Here is a 17,973-nt window from a genome sequence, read left to right as displayed (position 1 = left end):
AGGTTGAATATTGTTGATCGTAATATTGTTTTTAATTTTTTTTTTTATTTTATTTTTTAATTTATTTTATTTATTTATTTTGTGTTTTCTTTTTTTGTTATTTTTAAACGAACGCGTTGTTAAACATTGAACGTGCCGTCGCTTTGCTTTTTTCTTTTCTCAAAGCATTGCATCCACAACATATCGCTGCGAGCTCCTGACGCAAACTGATTAATACTATTAATACTAACAATTTACTAACTAACATAAAGCATATTATTGTGCCATTTCAGAACAGCCAAGAAGAAAGAAGGGAAAACCGTACCCAGTATTTTCCAAACCAATATATTTTTCCGTTTTACTCTCATTGTCGTTTCGCGGAATTTGTTTCTCTTAAAAATATGTAAATATGTCTCTCTTTCATGTTTTTCTACGATTGTTACATTAGCCGCCAATAAAACTCGATCTTAAAACTTTTTTTTGTAGAGATTGTTTAAATTGAATAATATATGAAAAGCTTAACCTATCGTCTTAAATTACAAAAACAAATTATTATTGTTACTATATATTATGTTTATCTGTTTTATTGCATGCTTTTTAACGCTGCCTAAGTAAACTAATTGAGCAATGTAGCGTATGAGTTATATGTAAATCATACTTAAATGTATCGAAACTGAACATTAGATGCAGGCAGTTGATTGATTAGGATTGCATTCAGTTTATTTCGCGTCGTTTATTTATATTTAAAAGTTACCGAAGTAATGATAGCCCATCATTTAGCAATGACAAAAGTTTTAGTGACTGTGACCGTTGGGTAACTTCACGCCAATTAAAATTTATGCTTAACGAGTAGGAAGATAGTTTCGCTTAATATAATTCATATAAAGACATTTGATTCATATAAAGACTCTTCAAACTAAGCTTTTATATGGAAAGAAGTCGTGGAAGTGTTCTAATCTCAAATATTTACAATAGCGTTTTTGCTTGAGGCAAATGCACCAAATAAGATCCAAGTGTCTTAGAGTGTTGCAATATGTAGTTTGAGCGCAAGCAAACAAGATGGGCAGACGGAGAGAACTTCTTTCTGAATTGATTTGAGCTTGTCTTGATATAATCAAAAGCTAAGTTTATCTCAAGTCAATTGCTTACAACCGCAAAAACTTACTATAAGCTTGTATCGCAACACGTGTATAGGGTATAAGAAATGGCATTCGTTAATTACCGGTGTGAAGACGTTACATAGCAGCAGTTTTTATAGCCGTAATAAATGTAATACATTTTTTAATACAAATTTTCCTCCTCTATTCTTATGAACTTGATCATTTTGGCAAACGGGCGTAATAAAATCGGAACATCTATCTCATTCTTCTGCCGTATTATACAAGCCTTTTTTGCCGCTTTGTACGAGCACGATTACAATTTCCCCGTCATGTTATACGAATCCGTCTTAAATGAACCCATGCTTATATACGTATGCATTTATAGTCATCGCGGGGCCAAACCCGCTAAGCTAGGACGAACTTCTTATTATAACATCGTGTTTCAGTGCGCTCTGGTGTACCTGTGCGATGGTGGGAAAAAGTGAAAACCAATACATTGCCCTTGATATCGACAAATTAATAGGGCAGCCCAAAATGGGTTTTGGATCGTACAAATAAGATGTTTTCGCCAGAAGAAAGATGAACCATAGCGCGATGTCCGCGTGTCAAAACAAGAACTAAAATCCTACTTTCGATTATTTATACCCAATACGCACACTTACGCGTATGTGTAAGATGGATTAATGACTACGTTGGAAGAAGAAAGCTGGAGAGGCGGAACGACAAGAGCAACAGGCTAAGGATTTAGTGCATTACGGGCAACGAGAGCAAGCAATATAAACTTACTTTCATTCTACATTCGAAATGATGGACACGACCGAAGGAAACATACGAAGTGATAAATAACAGTGCGTGGGATTTTTCATACAAAGTTGTCTTTGTAGCAAATTTTCGTCTCTCTTATTTATGTTAGTTGGCACTCTCTGACACTTAAATTAAAATCTTACACCACCTTATTACCTATCTACATCGGCATTCCTGTCATTGTTTTTTTCATCTTTGCTCTATCATACGGGCTTAATATATGTTGAAGAAAGCTCGCTCTATCCCGGAAATAATCAAACCCGTTTGGCTGCATGATAGTGGAAAAGTTCTTCCCAAAGGCAGAGTAACGTTCCAAAGCAATAATTAATTTAGCAAGAGTTTCAAAAAATTTTCAAACGCAGAAAACCCAATCATCATACCAAACACCAAAAGAGAAACAAAGCACCTCCCAGTTTAAATCATCCAAGTTTTTGGTAACGCTTTGACACATACAATTTATACCTTTTTCGACTTGCCCAGCAGAGTGTGAAGGAAGGGGCAGCTGTTCGTTTTGCTGTCCACGCAAAAAGTTTAAAGAGGATAGATTGTCCTTCTATAGACCTTTTCGTTCAATGGAAAAAAAATATCTAGGAGAAACTAGTCCTTACCCAAATTGTACTGGGAATGCAATTATCAATTTATGTCTATTCTTGACATTGGCATAGACAAAATAAGTACTTATGTCACATTCTCTACTACTTGAGTCGGATCATTCACAAAAAGCTTAAACAAGTTAAATCCTTTAGGAGCTTTCTCATTCAACAATTTGTATTCATATAAAATTCATATCTGGGATTAGCGAAGGCTTTCTTTTTTTTTTTTTGTATTTACTATTAGGCTCATAATATTTGTGGTACTATGCAGCACATGGTATTTATGGGATATCTCAAAAAAAAAAAAAAAAAAAAAAAAATTACTTCAAACTTTCTATTCAATACTAATATTAATAGCTTTCACATAAATCTACTGACAAGTAGATCGAAGAACGAATTATTCGAAACGAAATGCATTTAGTGACGGCTTACTTGATTGAGAGCAAATAAGTAGCGACGAATTTCTGATACACGTCATCATCATCACTATCATACCATGTCAAGGCGACAAATAAAATTTTATCACTTGGCAGATGAGAAATATTTTTTGCCTTTGATTTTTGCACCAATTTGAACCAAATAGATTTTCGCTTAATGCAGGCACTATCCTGGCATGATGACGACTAGTAGTGGATATAATCCATATATAACCCATCAAATGGGAATAATTCTTGTTACCATTTCAATTTTTCCGATCGTAAAGGTTAATCAATACAGAACCTTAAGCTTTATTTATAAATGTTTCAAAGGGAAAGATAAATTTAGTGTAAAACTATTCATCATGTTTTATAACAAAAAAAAAAGAGAAAAAAAGGAAAAAAGAAACTATTATATTATGCCATACCATATACATCTTCATACCAACAGGAGCAGCTCAGGAGCAAGCAATACTTTCTGCCCCCCGCAACAGAGAGTGTTCTGTACGTACAACTTACTGTTAACTATAAATTTTGTAAGGAATTTAAATTAATTTACGTTTATATACTTTAAGGCACACAAACACATGCCAGCTTACATTACGTTTATATAAGTACGCATATGCATGTAAGCTTAGTGAAATTTATATTTTGAATATAAATTTTATGGAAAAAAACACAATATATATTTGAATTTAGTCGATGTTCATGTTTATTTTTCTTTCGAAAATAATAAATTAAAGTAAATAAACGCACAGCAAAGCATTTTACAATTCAAAGAAAAGCATAATTTTAAAATTTTAACGATAAAAACTTTTTCAACCTTATTGACAACAATTTCTGCGTTATTCTTTCAACTCTTGTAGGCGATTACTGGTTACCATAGCTTGTCCACGCTTACTTAATGCACTCAATCATGTCCTTTGTCCTATAAATCGGAAATCGCTATACATTCACTAAATCCTAAATGGAAATCTCTCAAATACATTTTCGCACTTACATCTCATCCAAACAGTCAGTCACCTTTAACAATTTGTACAGATTTTACCTATTAAGTTCCTTGCAGCAAGTAAATTGAAAAAACTATTATCCTTCAAATTTCTGAAAGCCTAAATTCCATTGATTGAAATACTTTTGCCTTGTTTCAATTATATTTAAATTTAGTGTTGCTCGCATAATTACTATTACCGAATATATTCCGAGTATTATCCATCTTCTTGCCAAGTTACGTAACCGAACTTTTCTTATTGAAAAAAAACACACTTTTATTGTACGAAAATGACAAACGATATTTGATTCGAATTATTGTTCACTGCTAGCTATACGTTTTTGCAATCTGTCTGACCATTTGTGGATGCAATGCCCAAAAGTGTTTTTGCTCTTTTGAAGTACACTGGATCATCAATCTGTTTACCTACTTTTTCGTAAGAAATAAAATCCTGCCGATCGAATCATAATCACTTTCTGAATCGATGTAGGCTTATCTGTTCTTATCTGGCCATATTGCTTTTTTGTATTCAACCCGTTCTGATGAAATGTGATATACTGACGTATTTTGCCTCAACGACGAAGACCAATGAATATGGTTTGGAACGCACCAATTTGCCGACCACTTTACATATAGCGCTTATTTTTTGAAAAGCCGTTATATATAAAGCTACCGACTAAAAATTTGTCAGAAGCATTTGCAAATCCTTGTACGCGGAATGGTATCAAAAATGAGGCAGATCGGGCAAAGGACAGGCCTACGATACTACGTAAACTGAGGACATCTCTACTCTTCAAAAAGAATAAAATTGTTTTTTCTTATATAAAAATTTGAACGAATATTCTACGGACGATGCTGTAGTTCCTTTGGAAACGTGGAAAAGATCGACCACGTCAACTCAATTTTATAAAATGTAGTGATGGTGAGGTTTAAATTTGTAATGCATCTGACCATGTCTTTTTGTTCGTCTGTCTATCTGTTTGTCTGCCCAACTATGTAGCATCTGTGGTAAACACACGTCCACCTTTGCAACAAATAGTAAGAACAACTCCGTTTTCCGTGTTTTTTGCTTGTTTCTCATACAGTGCAACACATACACAATTCAAATTTCGACTTTTATTCCACATTTATCGATTATTATCGAGTATGGAAATTTAGTTTTTTCGCTGTTCTTATGCCTTCTTTGGATCACGATGTGGAGTATAAGAGATTCGCTCACAACTGAATATAATTTTGTTACTGGCTTTTATTTTCCTTTATTTATATTTTTATATGACGCGCTTAAACGGTTGATTACCCGAAAATCGGTTCGGGTCTATACCCCATTAACATTTTTTATTACTCATTACATATTATTTATTACTTACTACATATTGTATGCATATGCACTTAGTGCGAGGCCCGTGCTTACAATTTTTATGAGGGCGCTTAAGTAGGGTGTAATAATTTTCTTACATGAATGTGTATGGCGGGATTTTCCATCTTATAATATTGAATGTCTTGCGTCTCTGTCACTTTATTTGCATTAAAAATGCAATAACCGATAGTGCTTTACGTTGATATAGGCTACGAATAGGGAACAACCGGCATGTACAGCATTTTTGATATTCTTTACATTACTTGTGAGTGAAATAAAAAACATAAGAATATTAAGGAAAAATATACACAGGAATAGGATAGGATAAGGAGGAGAGCGGCCAATGTATGTCTAGTCGTCGTACCATTGAAGTCTACTGAAGTTTACCCAGCGTCGCGTAAAAGTAAGAATATCAAGTCAGTTGAAGTGTTGGCGGAAAAATTCCCTTCTCATTGTTTCGGGAGACGGAAAAACTTCAAAAAAAATTAATTAGCATTAACATATTACAAACTCCGTACGATGTAAGGATACAAAAAGAAAATAGAGAGCATTAACTAAAATTATTGAATTAAATAAAGAGAAAGACGAAAGACTGGAAAGGAGCTTTTCAGAAAGTGTGAAAATAATCATAAATAAATGAAACTGTTTTAAATCTTATCAATTTAAACCCGCGTAAATATGCTAGGAAAATACATACAAAAAAGAGAAGACTACTTTTTTTATAACCGAACGTAAGAGAAAATTTGCTTAATAGAGAATTGTGTGTGAATTGTATTAAGTAGGAACACTTTTTGAGTGCATGTTGGTAAACAAATACTATTGATCAAGTAGCAATGCTTTGAAGGCCTTGTTTGCTAAATTAATTATTTGCAGAAGTATATTAATAAACGAATCCATCAAGAGGAAGTAATTTTTTTTGCTTTCCTAAGTCATCTCTCTCTCATATCTAGATTGCAATCTTAATTTGGCCCGCAAAACGGATATAATAAACTAATAGTAATCCTAATGGAAGTTGAGAAAACAGAGCTTGATAAAATTATATTCTCCTGCGACGGAATCCTTCATATTCATCATAGTTATTTTAAAATGGACTCAAAAAAGAAGAAAAAATCAAATTTCCTTACCCTACAATATCGACGAAATTTTTCTACTGTTGTAGAATAAAACTGGGAGTTAATACCGTGTGTGTGTGGTTGTGTACTTTTTTTTTTCGTTTTGACTGATATCCCCTATACATTCGAGCACGATGTCAATTAGGAACGGTTACTTGTAGAAAGGGATGGAAAGAGGGAGTAGTGCATGTGTACGTTGGGCGTAAACATTGGACACGATGCGAAAGACCACTGGTGGTAAATTGTCCCAGAGACGGGCAATGTAATTAAACTTGATGGTAACTAATAGTATATAGACTTTGTAGGGTCTTCGAAGCTTCAAGCTTTTAACAAACCAATGAAAATTCAACAATCCACAATATTAAGCCAGGCTGCCGGTTTCTTTCATTTTTGTGCAGGCGCTGTACGAACATACATAAGATAGAAACGCTTGATGCTACTCCAGAAAAATACACACTTTATAGGACCTTCTCCAACCTCTGGGTGTTACATATGTTTTGATAAAATGAATATACCTCTCAAGCCTCGGTAGTGGGTGTAAAAAATTAATCCAATATTTTTTTTATTTTTTGTCAATTATTAGGAGGAAAATATACTCATTTTATCGTCATGTGTTCAACATCCTCAAGGAACCTTCATATACGTTATAAACTATCATAGCACTCAATAAGTCTCCAGTCTGATCCATATACGGCAACACTGTCGACAGCCTCATGCAATTTTTGAATAATACAAGTCTTCAAACGCAATATCTCACAATTTGATGGCACTCCGACCATTAGCTTGCACGTTATAGTCTATAACTTTCTCTGCCAATCATTGCTAACGTTTCTTAAAACTCTCTACTTATGATCCGTTATTAATATAGAAAAGGCATCCAAATCAGAGAAGAAGACCGTTGAAAACTACATTTTGCTTTAGATGTACGTTAGTATTTCGAAAAGCTCTCTAGGGAAAATCAACTACAGACGGCATCTAACATATGTGAGTAATTTCTTCACAAAATACCTACCCGAATTTGTTCGTACACTTTCGTACAATCCCAAAAGAGAGTTTATTAAGAGAGTTATTAGTATTGTTTAAAGTTGGAATGAAGTTTTTGGCATTTCCAAGTTGCAATCCTCAATGTATCTAAAAATATAATTGTAAGAAAAGTTTAAAACTTGGCAAACCCGAATCAATTGTTACTTGTAAATGTGTGTTAAACTGTCTGCGGCTTAACACTTGCTCTCAACCATCAAAACGTAGAAGGTATGCATTATAAAAACATTTTGAAATATTTATATATATAACAAACGAAGACGTAAAACTACAAAAAGAAAAGTGAATTTCCTTGAAGGATCTCCTTCCAAAACTCATCTCATCTAGTAACGTATGAACTTTGAACTTTGGAACGCTTGAACTCCCCGATTATCCTTTTTTTTTTTTTTTTGAAAAAACATGAATAAACGTAACGCCTATGTAAACTACTTCTAATAATCTGGATTTAGTAGATATTTTGAACTATGACAGAAAAAGACAACAGAAAATACACAATGAATCTACGGCTTGAAAACATGTCGCCAACAATAGTTGAGTTTTAAAGAAAACGCAGTTGTCGCCATCGAATGGTATAGACATGATAGATGAAACATAAAAAATGTTAAAAAAATATCTCTTACGCTAGTTAGTTGTTTTCTGTTCATAAACTGATGAATGTGTTCTTGTCATCATCGAATTACTTTGCATGTTCTATAATATTGGGTCGGCATGGCTGATTTCCTCTATTTTAGTCGAATAATTTTGTGGAAATTTATATAGCGTGTAGCCTGTTGCAGCTTATGAGCAACGAGCAATGAGGAAAAGACAAAGCAAAGCAAAAGCAAAGGTGTCCTTTAGCTTTGATTGCGTAGACGAGAGGGCATGGTAGGTATGTTCTTAGTGACCCTTTTAAGCCATTTTCTAACTCGTTTGCAAAATTTGCAGGTGATTCATAACTGGGTAGACAGACAGACTAACGGACCGGCGCACTTAGCTACATTTCGGAAACATTTTGGAAACTGGGCAAGAGTTTATTTACTTTATGGGGCTATTGACGGTGCGTGTTATAAAGGTATTGAAAAAAAAAATTACATTCTCATACACTATATAGTATTGGATTGGCGCAATCAATTCTTTTCATTTTTGTACGGGTACTCAAGCATTGCTCATAAAATATATACATTAAATTTATTTATGTAGATCTATCTGCTATAGTTTATAAGGAATGGGCAAAAAACCAATTTATTCGTTTCTTTTGACAACCAGACGTGTCCTCACTTTACGTGGTACTTTAGGCGTGTCCTTCAATCGATGTCGCCCGTTTTCAATGCGTGCAAAAACTTCAAAAAGTTTCTGCCATATTTAATAAATATTTCACAGATGGACAGACGGATGCGCTTAAACAAATTTAGAATTTGATGCTAATCAAGAATATAAATACTTTATGGGATCTTTGAAGCCTCGTTTCGGGTTCCTTGCAAACGTTTTACCAAAATTAATATACCTCTCATCCTTCGGAGTTTCTGCCTTAATTTCATCGTAAAGTCTAGATATCGTTCATTGTCTCACTACAGTTAAAGTTCTTCAACAGGAATGCGGAAAATGGAAAACTTGTACGCACATCTTTGATTGAATCAAACATATAAGATGATGAAAGTCGCTTTATAAGACAACGACAAAAAATATACGAATTATGAAAAAGTTTGCAAAAAATTTCCGTTTTTTAAATTTCCATAGCTTTTGTCAACTGTAAACACTCCAACCACAGAGACATAGAGTCATGTAAAAATGATGAAGAACGCTCTACCGACCGACCAGATTGAGATAGTATTATGAGATATTTTTTTTTTTTTTTATTTTTTTTTTTTATGCGCTCCGGTTATTCTGCTTAGCTTTTTGTAAATATTTTGTACTATTATGCAAGCTGTATACAAAATAAATCGGCTGACTATGAGGTTAGATGAAGGAAGAGAAAGTATGTTTGTTATATGCTCAGAATACAAATAGAATATCAAGTGACATGAAATACTATTAGGTTTCTGTTAAAACTTGAACTTTGTGCTCTGTGACATGAATGTGTAATCTCGACACTGAGCTCTCCTTCCCTTTATTTTCTATTTCCATTATTGGTAATTCTAACGGTTGTGTGTGTCACTGTGTCAATCCTGCTATGATGATTTTTGTTCAACTAGTTGTTCCACTATACCTTAAGCATCGGTTTACAGTGTCACTTTTCTTTTGATGAAATTGTAAAGAAAATGTGAGGCCGTAAAATTTTCTTTATCAAGTGAGTTATATGAATTGAATAAATTTGATTTTGCTTCTCTTTCTTTCTCTCTCGCTCTCTCTCTCTCTCTCTCCCTCTTTATCTTTAATTTAGCTATTAGTATTTTTCTTACTTTTGTAAAAAGTTTATTGAGCAGACATATAATCAATTTAAAATATTTCTTTGTCTCTTTGTGTGTGTGTGTGTGTGTGCGCGTAATACAAATCATACTGGGCATATAATAAAACATCTACGTAATTCGATTACAGTTTAAATGTCTAACATTAATTATTTATTTATGCTTGACAGATCGGCACCGTTCACAAACAGCAATTGTGAATTCTCGTTAAAATGACTTATACAACTAGGGCAACTTAGTCTGATGCCTGAAGTTAAGTAAATCTTCTTAATGACAGACTACTGCTTAGTTATTAATTATGATCGCCTCTTCGGTTTATTGCAGCTTTGGTTTAAACATATTTGCTGTGTCATGCTTTTGCGGCCTGATCCGGGTTGGAGTGTATATCATGCTTAAATATCAACAATTGTTATCTATCGTTCACATACAGCCGCAAACATCACTCGCATCGTTATTCAATTTACACATGCAGTATGATATATATATATATATATATATATATATATATATGTATATATATGTGGGCTACGTATAGATGTCATATATATATTTGTGCACATTTACCATTTGCCTAAAACAAATTTATGCGTTTGGTAATTAACAAAGTAATACCATAATCTTAACACATACACACTGACACATTCTCATATTCGAACACATTTGCCTACAGTATGATGTTGTATATCTCTACTTTCACTCATTAATTACTCTCATTCCTAAGCTCTCTCTGCCAGCTGTACTTTCTCCGACAGTATCAATTTTTGCAAGCGCGCTATATGCAGCAGTGCCGATGTCGTCTCGCTGTCGGTAGGCTGGACACGTTAGTTAGTTAGATTTTCTATAGCGTTGTTTTGTGCTCCATTTAAATAGTATAATATATGGGTATACAATGCGGGCTTTTATAGATTATTCGTACTCTTTCTCTCTATCTATCTATCTATCTATCTATCTATCTCTTTGTACATATGCATAATTTCATACGTATACGCATACGCATATGCATGTTTCTACGTTAGAAGCGAGCAAAAGTCAAACCGTATTTATTAACATTACTTTGTAGATTGTACGGAATTTGTGTACAAGTTTGTGATAAGTGTTCATATGCATATGCGTTGGTTGCATTTACCGCTGTTTGTTATATTATGAACATGTACTATGTATTTGAGTACATACGTGTATGGACTTTTACTCGAATGACATTTGCCTTTTATTAGTGAGTTTGCATGTGTTTACTATATGTAAAAGTCTACCAAAAAATGATATCTTATGCTTTGGTTATAACTATTAAACAACCATTTTATATAATATGTATGCAATAATATAATAAATTGATACGAGTTCTTAATTATTACTACACATACGTCTGAATGCAAATTTTCGAATTTTGCAATTGTGTAAACAAGCATGAAAATAATTATTACTTTGAAGCTCAAGCAATTTGAGGACGTCGCAAATAGGTGTGTGACAAAGCACAAAAACAAAAAAAAAAAAAAACAGTTAAAACCAATTCTACATTATCTGTCACTATACTTGAATAATACCAGTTAGTTTATCCTTTATGGTTATTCTGTCTCTTTATACTCTAAATATTAAATTGAAATATCCGCCTGAGTAGCCGAAGGCGAGGAATCTCGACTAGCAAGTCAATGGTCGTGGGTTCGAATCTAAAATGCGGTAGAGTTTTTAATAAAAGCCGATAGCCTTAGATGCTAGTGCTTTTAAGAGTTTAGTCTTAGAATTTATTTCTCTGGCGAAATTAATAATAATAATAATAATAAATTGAAATAATTATAAACGCCATAGTGAAGCAATGTCGAACATCAAGTATCTTACATCGCTTCGCCGAATACAAGTCTTCATTCATAAAATGCTTTATAGAAAATGGAGCCCAAAACGTTCAACGATTGGATTATCAAAATTTAGCAAAATCAATTTTCTTCAAGCATTTTCGTAAAAAGCACATTTTATTGCCACACCAAGCCATACTTTTTATAAGAATCCTTATATGCTATTAAATTGAAAATAATAGAAAAATGGTTTATGGATTTCGTATAGTCAATTTTCATACCATATTACCGTTAAAAACCAAATCTCATAAAGAGTCACTTTTCATGGAAGCAGTTCTAGAGGAGAGATCATTCGATAAAAATATGTCACATTCACACTACAACTAACGACTACTACTACATCAGTTTGATCCTTTTTAATTTTTTATCTTCAAATAAATGGTTATACCGAAAATAAGATTCCACGATCTTTTGCTGAACTGTACTCATTTCAAAAGACATTCAAATATTTATATTCAATTTTTTGCTACCTGTTCTAGTCTTCAACATTCCGATGACTTTTTGACCCATTTTTACTAAAAAGGATATTTTCGATCCCCAACTTGTTTGTCAACTTGCCACAATCGTAAAAAAAGAAGCGCAGGAAGCTGAAATTTGGCGCCAACTCGAATATGCGAAATATGGTCACAATCTTGCGTTAAACTGAAAATAAATCTGAATTAAAATTTTATCGTTTATTTTGCACATGTTAGCAAACTAATTGGAATCATTTCTAAATTGAACATGAAGATGGTTCTAGAGAGATGGTCTCTGTGGGTCATAAATTTTTGAAAATATTGTCCGAGATTGTTCGAGTTTCTGTTGCAATGTGCGCGTACACGCATCACAACCATTTTCGAACTGTGGATTTTTAATCGTTCAAGCAATATTTATGTCAATTTTCAGCGTCTTATCTTCATTTTTACGATTGTATAGATTTTACAAGGAAAAGGGACCCTTTTCTTATGGTATAAGGAAAACGTCGGTATGTCTAGCGTTATTTAGGCATGTCGCCTGTTTTCGTCGAAACATTTTATCAATTACACATTAGGGAGTGGTCATGAAAATATCTGATTTAATATGATTTCAACACGGCATCTATTCTTGGACCAAAAGCCTCCAGTTTACCAAATTTCGTCTAAATAATTAAAAATATGTAACCTCTCGGCGGAATAAAAAATTCATAGAGACTGTCAGAGAGAAAGAGAAAGATGGGCAAGCGAACAGACAAGCGTACAACCAAAATATATCAATTATAGAAGCTCGGTAAGTCGTTCTGGGTGTTACATGCATCCGTACAACAAATGCATACCTTTAGCATAGCACAATACGGCATATAACATATACTTAATCGAAAACATAAATTTACAGTGCGAAGCATTTCCGTTTCATACATGTATGACAAAGCGGCATTTTTGGGAAACACGATATGAACACATATTATATAATATTTCTATATCCTAATTTGACATATGCAATACAATCCAGATTTACTTAATTAGAAGCATCTTAGCAACGCAAATAATGTTCTGCTCTGTAGGTCGCTCAACTGCTCAAATTGATAACATAATGCAGAAATACTCTGAAAACCCCATCCTCAACTATTGACTTTTTTATGCCACAATATAGCCATTTTTTAAAGCGTGAAACCGCCCTTACGCCTTACACAACTTATTGTTCAGTGAGTATCAGGTTTTATGTGTGTGATGTCGGCAAGGATTTCAGATAAAATCACTTTTTTTTCGAATGATTACTTTAATTCATTTAAGTTTGTCTGTCCCTTCGTCCTTCTAATAATTGTGATATTGACAAGCAACTCACGTGTTTTGATCAAAGAATCAGCATAACTTGAATGAGGAGTTTTTACAACTATCCTCAAATAACGTCCCATTTCGTAAATTATTTTACATAATAGGCAGAACATTAGGCATAACAAAACCAATGTGGGTAAATATATGAAGAATTAAGTTAGGCATACGCATGAGTGGCCGAATGGGAAGAGGATCGCGACTAACAAGTCAATGAAGTCAGGCTCAAATATCAAGTGCCGTAAAGTTCTCATTACAGGCGAGCGTATGATCCAAGTTATCCGGCAGCCTTTAAATCCCTACTTTGTAAATTCATTTACAAAATATACAGACAACAAATAAATAAGAAAATTGAGTTAAGCGAAATGATTAAAAGTATTTTATGGTCGGCCTTGTCTGACTGTAATAATTTTGTTTGTCTTTTTGAATGAGTTATGGCAATATAAGGCTTTCTCCTTTAGGCAGTTGATATCAGACAAATTTTGTTTTGTGTAATTTTGTTGGCAATTGCTACTTTGATATTAATTTTGATGTACAACGATAAGGGTTATATTAATTTTGTCAAAACGTTTGCAACGCCCAGAAGCAAACTTCAGAGACCCCACAAAGTATATACATTCTTGACGACCGTTAAATTCCGAGTCGTTTTAAGCAAGTTCATTTGTCTATCTGTCCGTCAATCCGTCTGACTTTTTCTCCGTCTATATAATATCTGTTGTAAATTTTCTCTCGTCTTCATATTGGAAATTCTTGCACACAAGTTGGTATTGAAAATAGGCTACATCGATCAAAGGACACGCCTACAGTACCACGTAAAGTGAGGACACTTCGGTTTTTCAACAGCAATAACAAACGCAGAGAAGCAAGCGTTAATAAGCCGATAATATATATAAATTCATCTGCCCGTCCGCTCAGCTATGAAATACGTGCGATAAACATTTGTTCGCAAAAGTGAAAATATCGCTTGCAAATTTGCAAACAAGTTAGAAAATGACCTAAATAGGTCAAGAAGAACACACCTACAACGCTCACACGTCTACACAACCAAAACTGGAAAAACCGTTGCTTTGCTTTGTCTTTTGTTCGTCGCTCCTAAGCTGCAACGGATACACGCTATAAATTTCCACAAAATTATTCGACAAAAATAGAAACAAATTAGCCATGCCCACGCAATATTGTAATATATGAAAATTTGTATTTTTTCTTTCTTTCAATCTTTCATACGATTGAGCTGATAGGTACAAAAGTTTCGGTCACAATCAAATATAATTTTCTTACTTGTTCAGAATCAAGTGAAAAATTAAGTGAATAAAGTTCTTATTTACTTATCTATTATTATTTTGGCTGTAACTTTTGTCTGTGTTTTCAAGTCGTTACATTCAAATTAATTTATTTTCAATGCAATTGAGGAAAGGAATTTTCTTTTTTTTTAAAGCAAACTTTTGATAGATGTGTAAAATGCTGGTCTTGTTTAACTAAACTAAAGTTTTGATGTTCGTCTCCGCCATTGTTAAATTTCTACTTTTACTATTTTCAACTTTAAACAAAATGCAAACAAAAAGACAAAAAAAAAAAAAAAAAAAAAAAATTAGAAAAGTATTTCATTATGTAAGCGTTAGTTTTTATAGACTCATAAATAATTTTCTCTAAACTTTTTATTAGTTCTGAAGCGTAGAGTAAATGAAAGAGTTAAAGTAGTTCTTAGGTACGGGTGCGCAAACCGCACTTTCGTTTATTTTTACTTTCACTTTACGACCACATATCGATTTTGAATTTTTTTTTTTTTTTAACAAATTTTAAATCGACGCAGCACGTGCTAAAGGGTTTTTAATTAAATTGTCATCTCAATACTCGAACGTGAAAACTACTTTTTGTAATATAATAATCGACGTATGCGTATTGAAACAATTACGCCAATGCAGAATTTAATGAACAATGAATATACAACATTTTAAACGATTTTTAAATGATTTTCTATTCTATACCTTATTGTGTCAACTAACAGTAAATACAATTTCTCTTTGCAATATTAAAGCCGTTATTTAAATCAAAATGCCTTGCGGATCTGGGATATGCTTATTATAACAACACATGTACAATATATTTGCTGTTCACTTTAATACAATATTTATGATGTGCGTTTTAATAAGCTCTGGAACAAAATTTTACCATGACATGGGAATACGCATTACAATTGCGTGAAATGAAAGCATATTAAAACCTTCGAAATTTTTTCCATACAATCAACGGTTTTATAAGCCGATTATATCAACGACATTCTAACCTCCGCAATTAAGAATATAAACAACAAATTTATGCTTTTGTTAAAAGCGAAATTTTCAAGAGCGGAGTGAGTAAAATCGTTCATCTACACTTTACGTTACGTAAGAACCTTATTATAATTAACATCTATATAGAGTATTTTCATCGCCTCTTTTTAAATTACGAACTACATAATGATGGCAAATGTTGAAGTCGACTGTTGCATAAGTTAGGAAATTTTTGCTTACCAAGGACTGCTGTGCCTTTTTGCATAACTTGACCTGGCGTCAAATTACTATATTTTAACGCACACATGCATTGCTAATTTTTTGTAACGGACTAAGAGAAGTTAAGATAGTTGTGTAAAAATTTTCCCAATATAATTTATTAGCTGAGCCCAGGGATGTGATTAGTCCGCTTAAAAGAGCGATTTTTTTTTAAATGTTAAAATTTGACTGAATTTTATCACTGATTATATTATGTTTGTCGGAACGTATGTAACACCCATCTTTTATTATATGCCTATACTTGTCTGCCCATCTGCCTATCGCTCCATCTGTTCCTTTGATATCTTCCTTCCGTGTGCTTTACAAACGTGACGAATTGCAGCGCCTTTCAAACTGCAAAGATTCTTATCTGAAACACTCAAAAAAGTTGCGATCGCTTTTCATAAGCATAAGCAGCTAACAACTTGTACACGATCTCGACTTTCGCGCTGCGCAAAAAGCACATTAAGACTCCTCTCAACAATTGACCTGATTTTAATCCGTAAAATGTTTAAAATTGTTAAAGTAAGCAGAAGAGAAATATGCTCAGCTTAGGATAATCAGAGGGTTGTTATCAACGCTTATAGAATTATTGTCTGAGAATTGATGGACCGAAATTGTTTTTGTTTAACCAAGAAAAAATATCTTCGAAGTGGATTAGCCAGCAGAAACCTAAGTGATTGCGTTTGAATAAATACCCGGCTAGCTTCAAGCATCTTATGGACACATTACTACTTAAATAATTTATTGTTCATTTCTTCTTTCTCTCCTCTTTGCGTTTGTACATAAATGAAAAGCAAATTAAAAACATTCTTTACACTCTACAGTTATTAATAGAACAACATTTCAAAATGAAGCTCAATACTAGAGGTAGTCGAGAAGATGACCCAATACGAATCATTTTCATTGTTATAATAAAAAGTTGGTTTATCGCAAATCTCTTTTAGTGTCACGTACAACCTTGCGAACATAATATTACCTTGCATAACGAGTGCTGTAGGGTATAACAAAAAAAAAAAAACTTTACCATCTATGGTATACTATATAGTGTTCAATCGTCGAATAAATTTAGAATAAATTAATAAAACCGTGATTTTTCTTTTCTTTGCAAATTTTACATTTTTTAACTGTTTTTTGTCAATTGTAGATCGCGCATCGAAACACAGAAATATACAATGGTTATGCTCCAATTCGTGACACTAGAAACGATACAAAAAAACAAGTAAGAACATCACAGTCGAACATGGCTGCCCATTAGATAGCCTACACAACATCGCCTAATCCAGGTAGTCACGCGACTTGGTATAATACAACAGAAATTACACGTTATCTTCATCAACAACCCGTCTATTGAAGGATGCCCAAAATATCACGTCACGTGATTCAAATTTAACAAACTTAGTTTACTTTCAAAAACTTTTTAAATTTCAAAAGTTCTGTCCGAAAAACTAGAAATTACATTTTCTCTCCATATAAGGATAAGGCTTTTCGTGATAACTCCTGTTATGGTCTAAAAAGTGATCCAAATTTTTTTACTGTTCATTTTTTGCCTTAACTAAGGATTAAACTTTTTTCCGAAGAGCTGGCTATTCATGAGAAATCTTATATAGATGGGAGATCCAAGAGAAGACCCATGTATTTCAAATTTGGTTCATTTTCAATTTTTATGTCAAATTACTGTCATGGACAAATTTTCATCATAAAATATTAATACTTAGTCCTCTTTGGCATATAAAGGTTACATTTCCTGAGAATCAGTGGTAATCATAAAATTGACCCACGTGGTCAAAGTTCAGTGAGGTTAATTAAATGGCCATAAAAAATTGAGTGTTAGACCTTTTTATCACATAAATCAGTTTTCGTAGAAACGGTTTTATATGAGGCAGTTCAAAAAATTACCCCAACCAATCCAAAGTTTTCATATCAATTTAGTATGACGAAATACTATTACGTAGGGACTTTTTTCAAGCAATTTAAAAAATGCAAATTTTTTTTTTGCGTATAACGACTGTTCAAAGTAAGGCGTATACGAGTAAG

Source organism: Glossina fuscipes, unplaced genomic scaffold (assembly GCF_014805625.2).
Source record: "Glossina fuscipes isolate IAEA_lab_2018 unplaced genomic scaffold, Yale_Gfus_2 0, whole genome shotgun sequence".
Classification (NCBI taxonomy): domain Eukaryota; kingdom Metazoa; phylum Arthropoda; class Insecta; order Diptera; family Glossinidae; genus Glossina; species Glossina fuscipes.
This window is presented reverse-complemented; position numbering follows the sequence as displayed.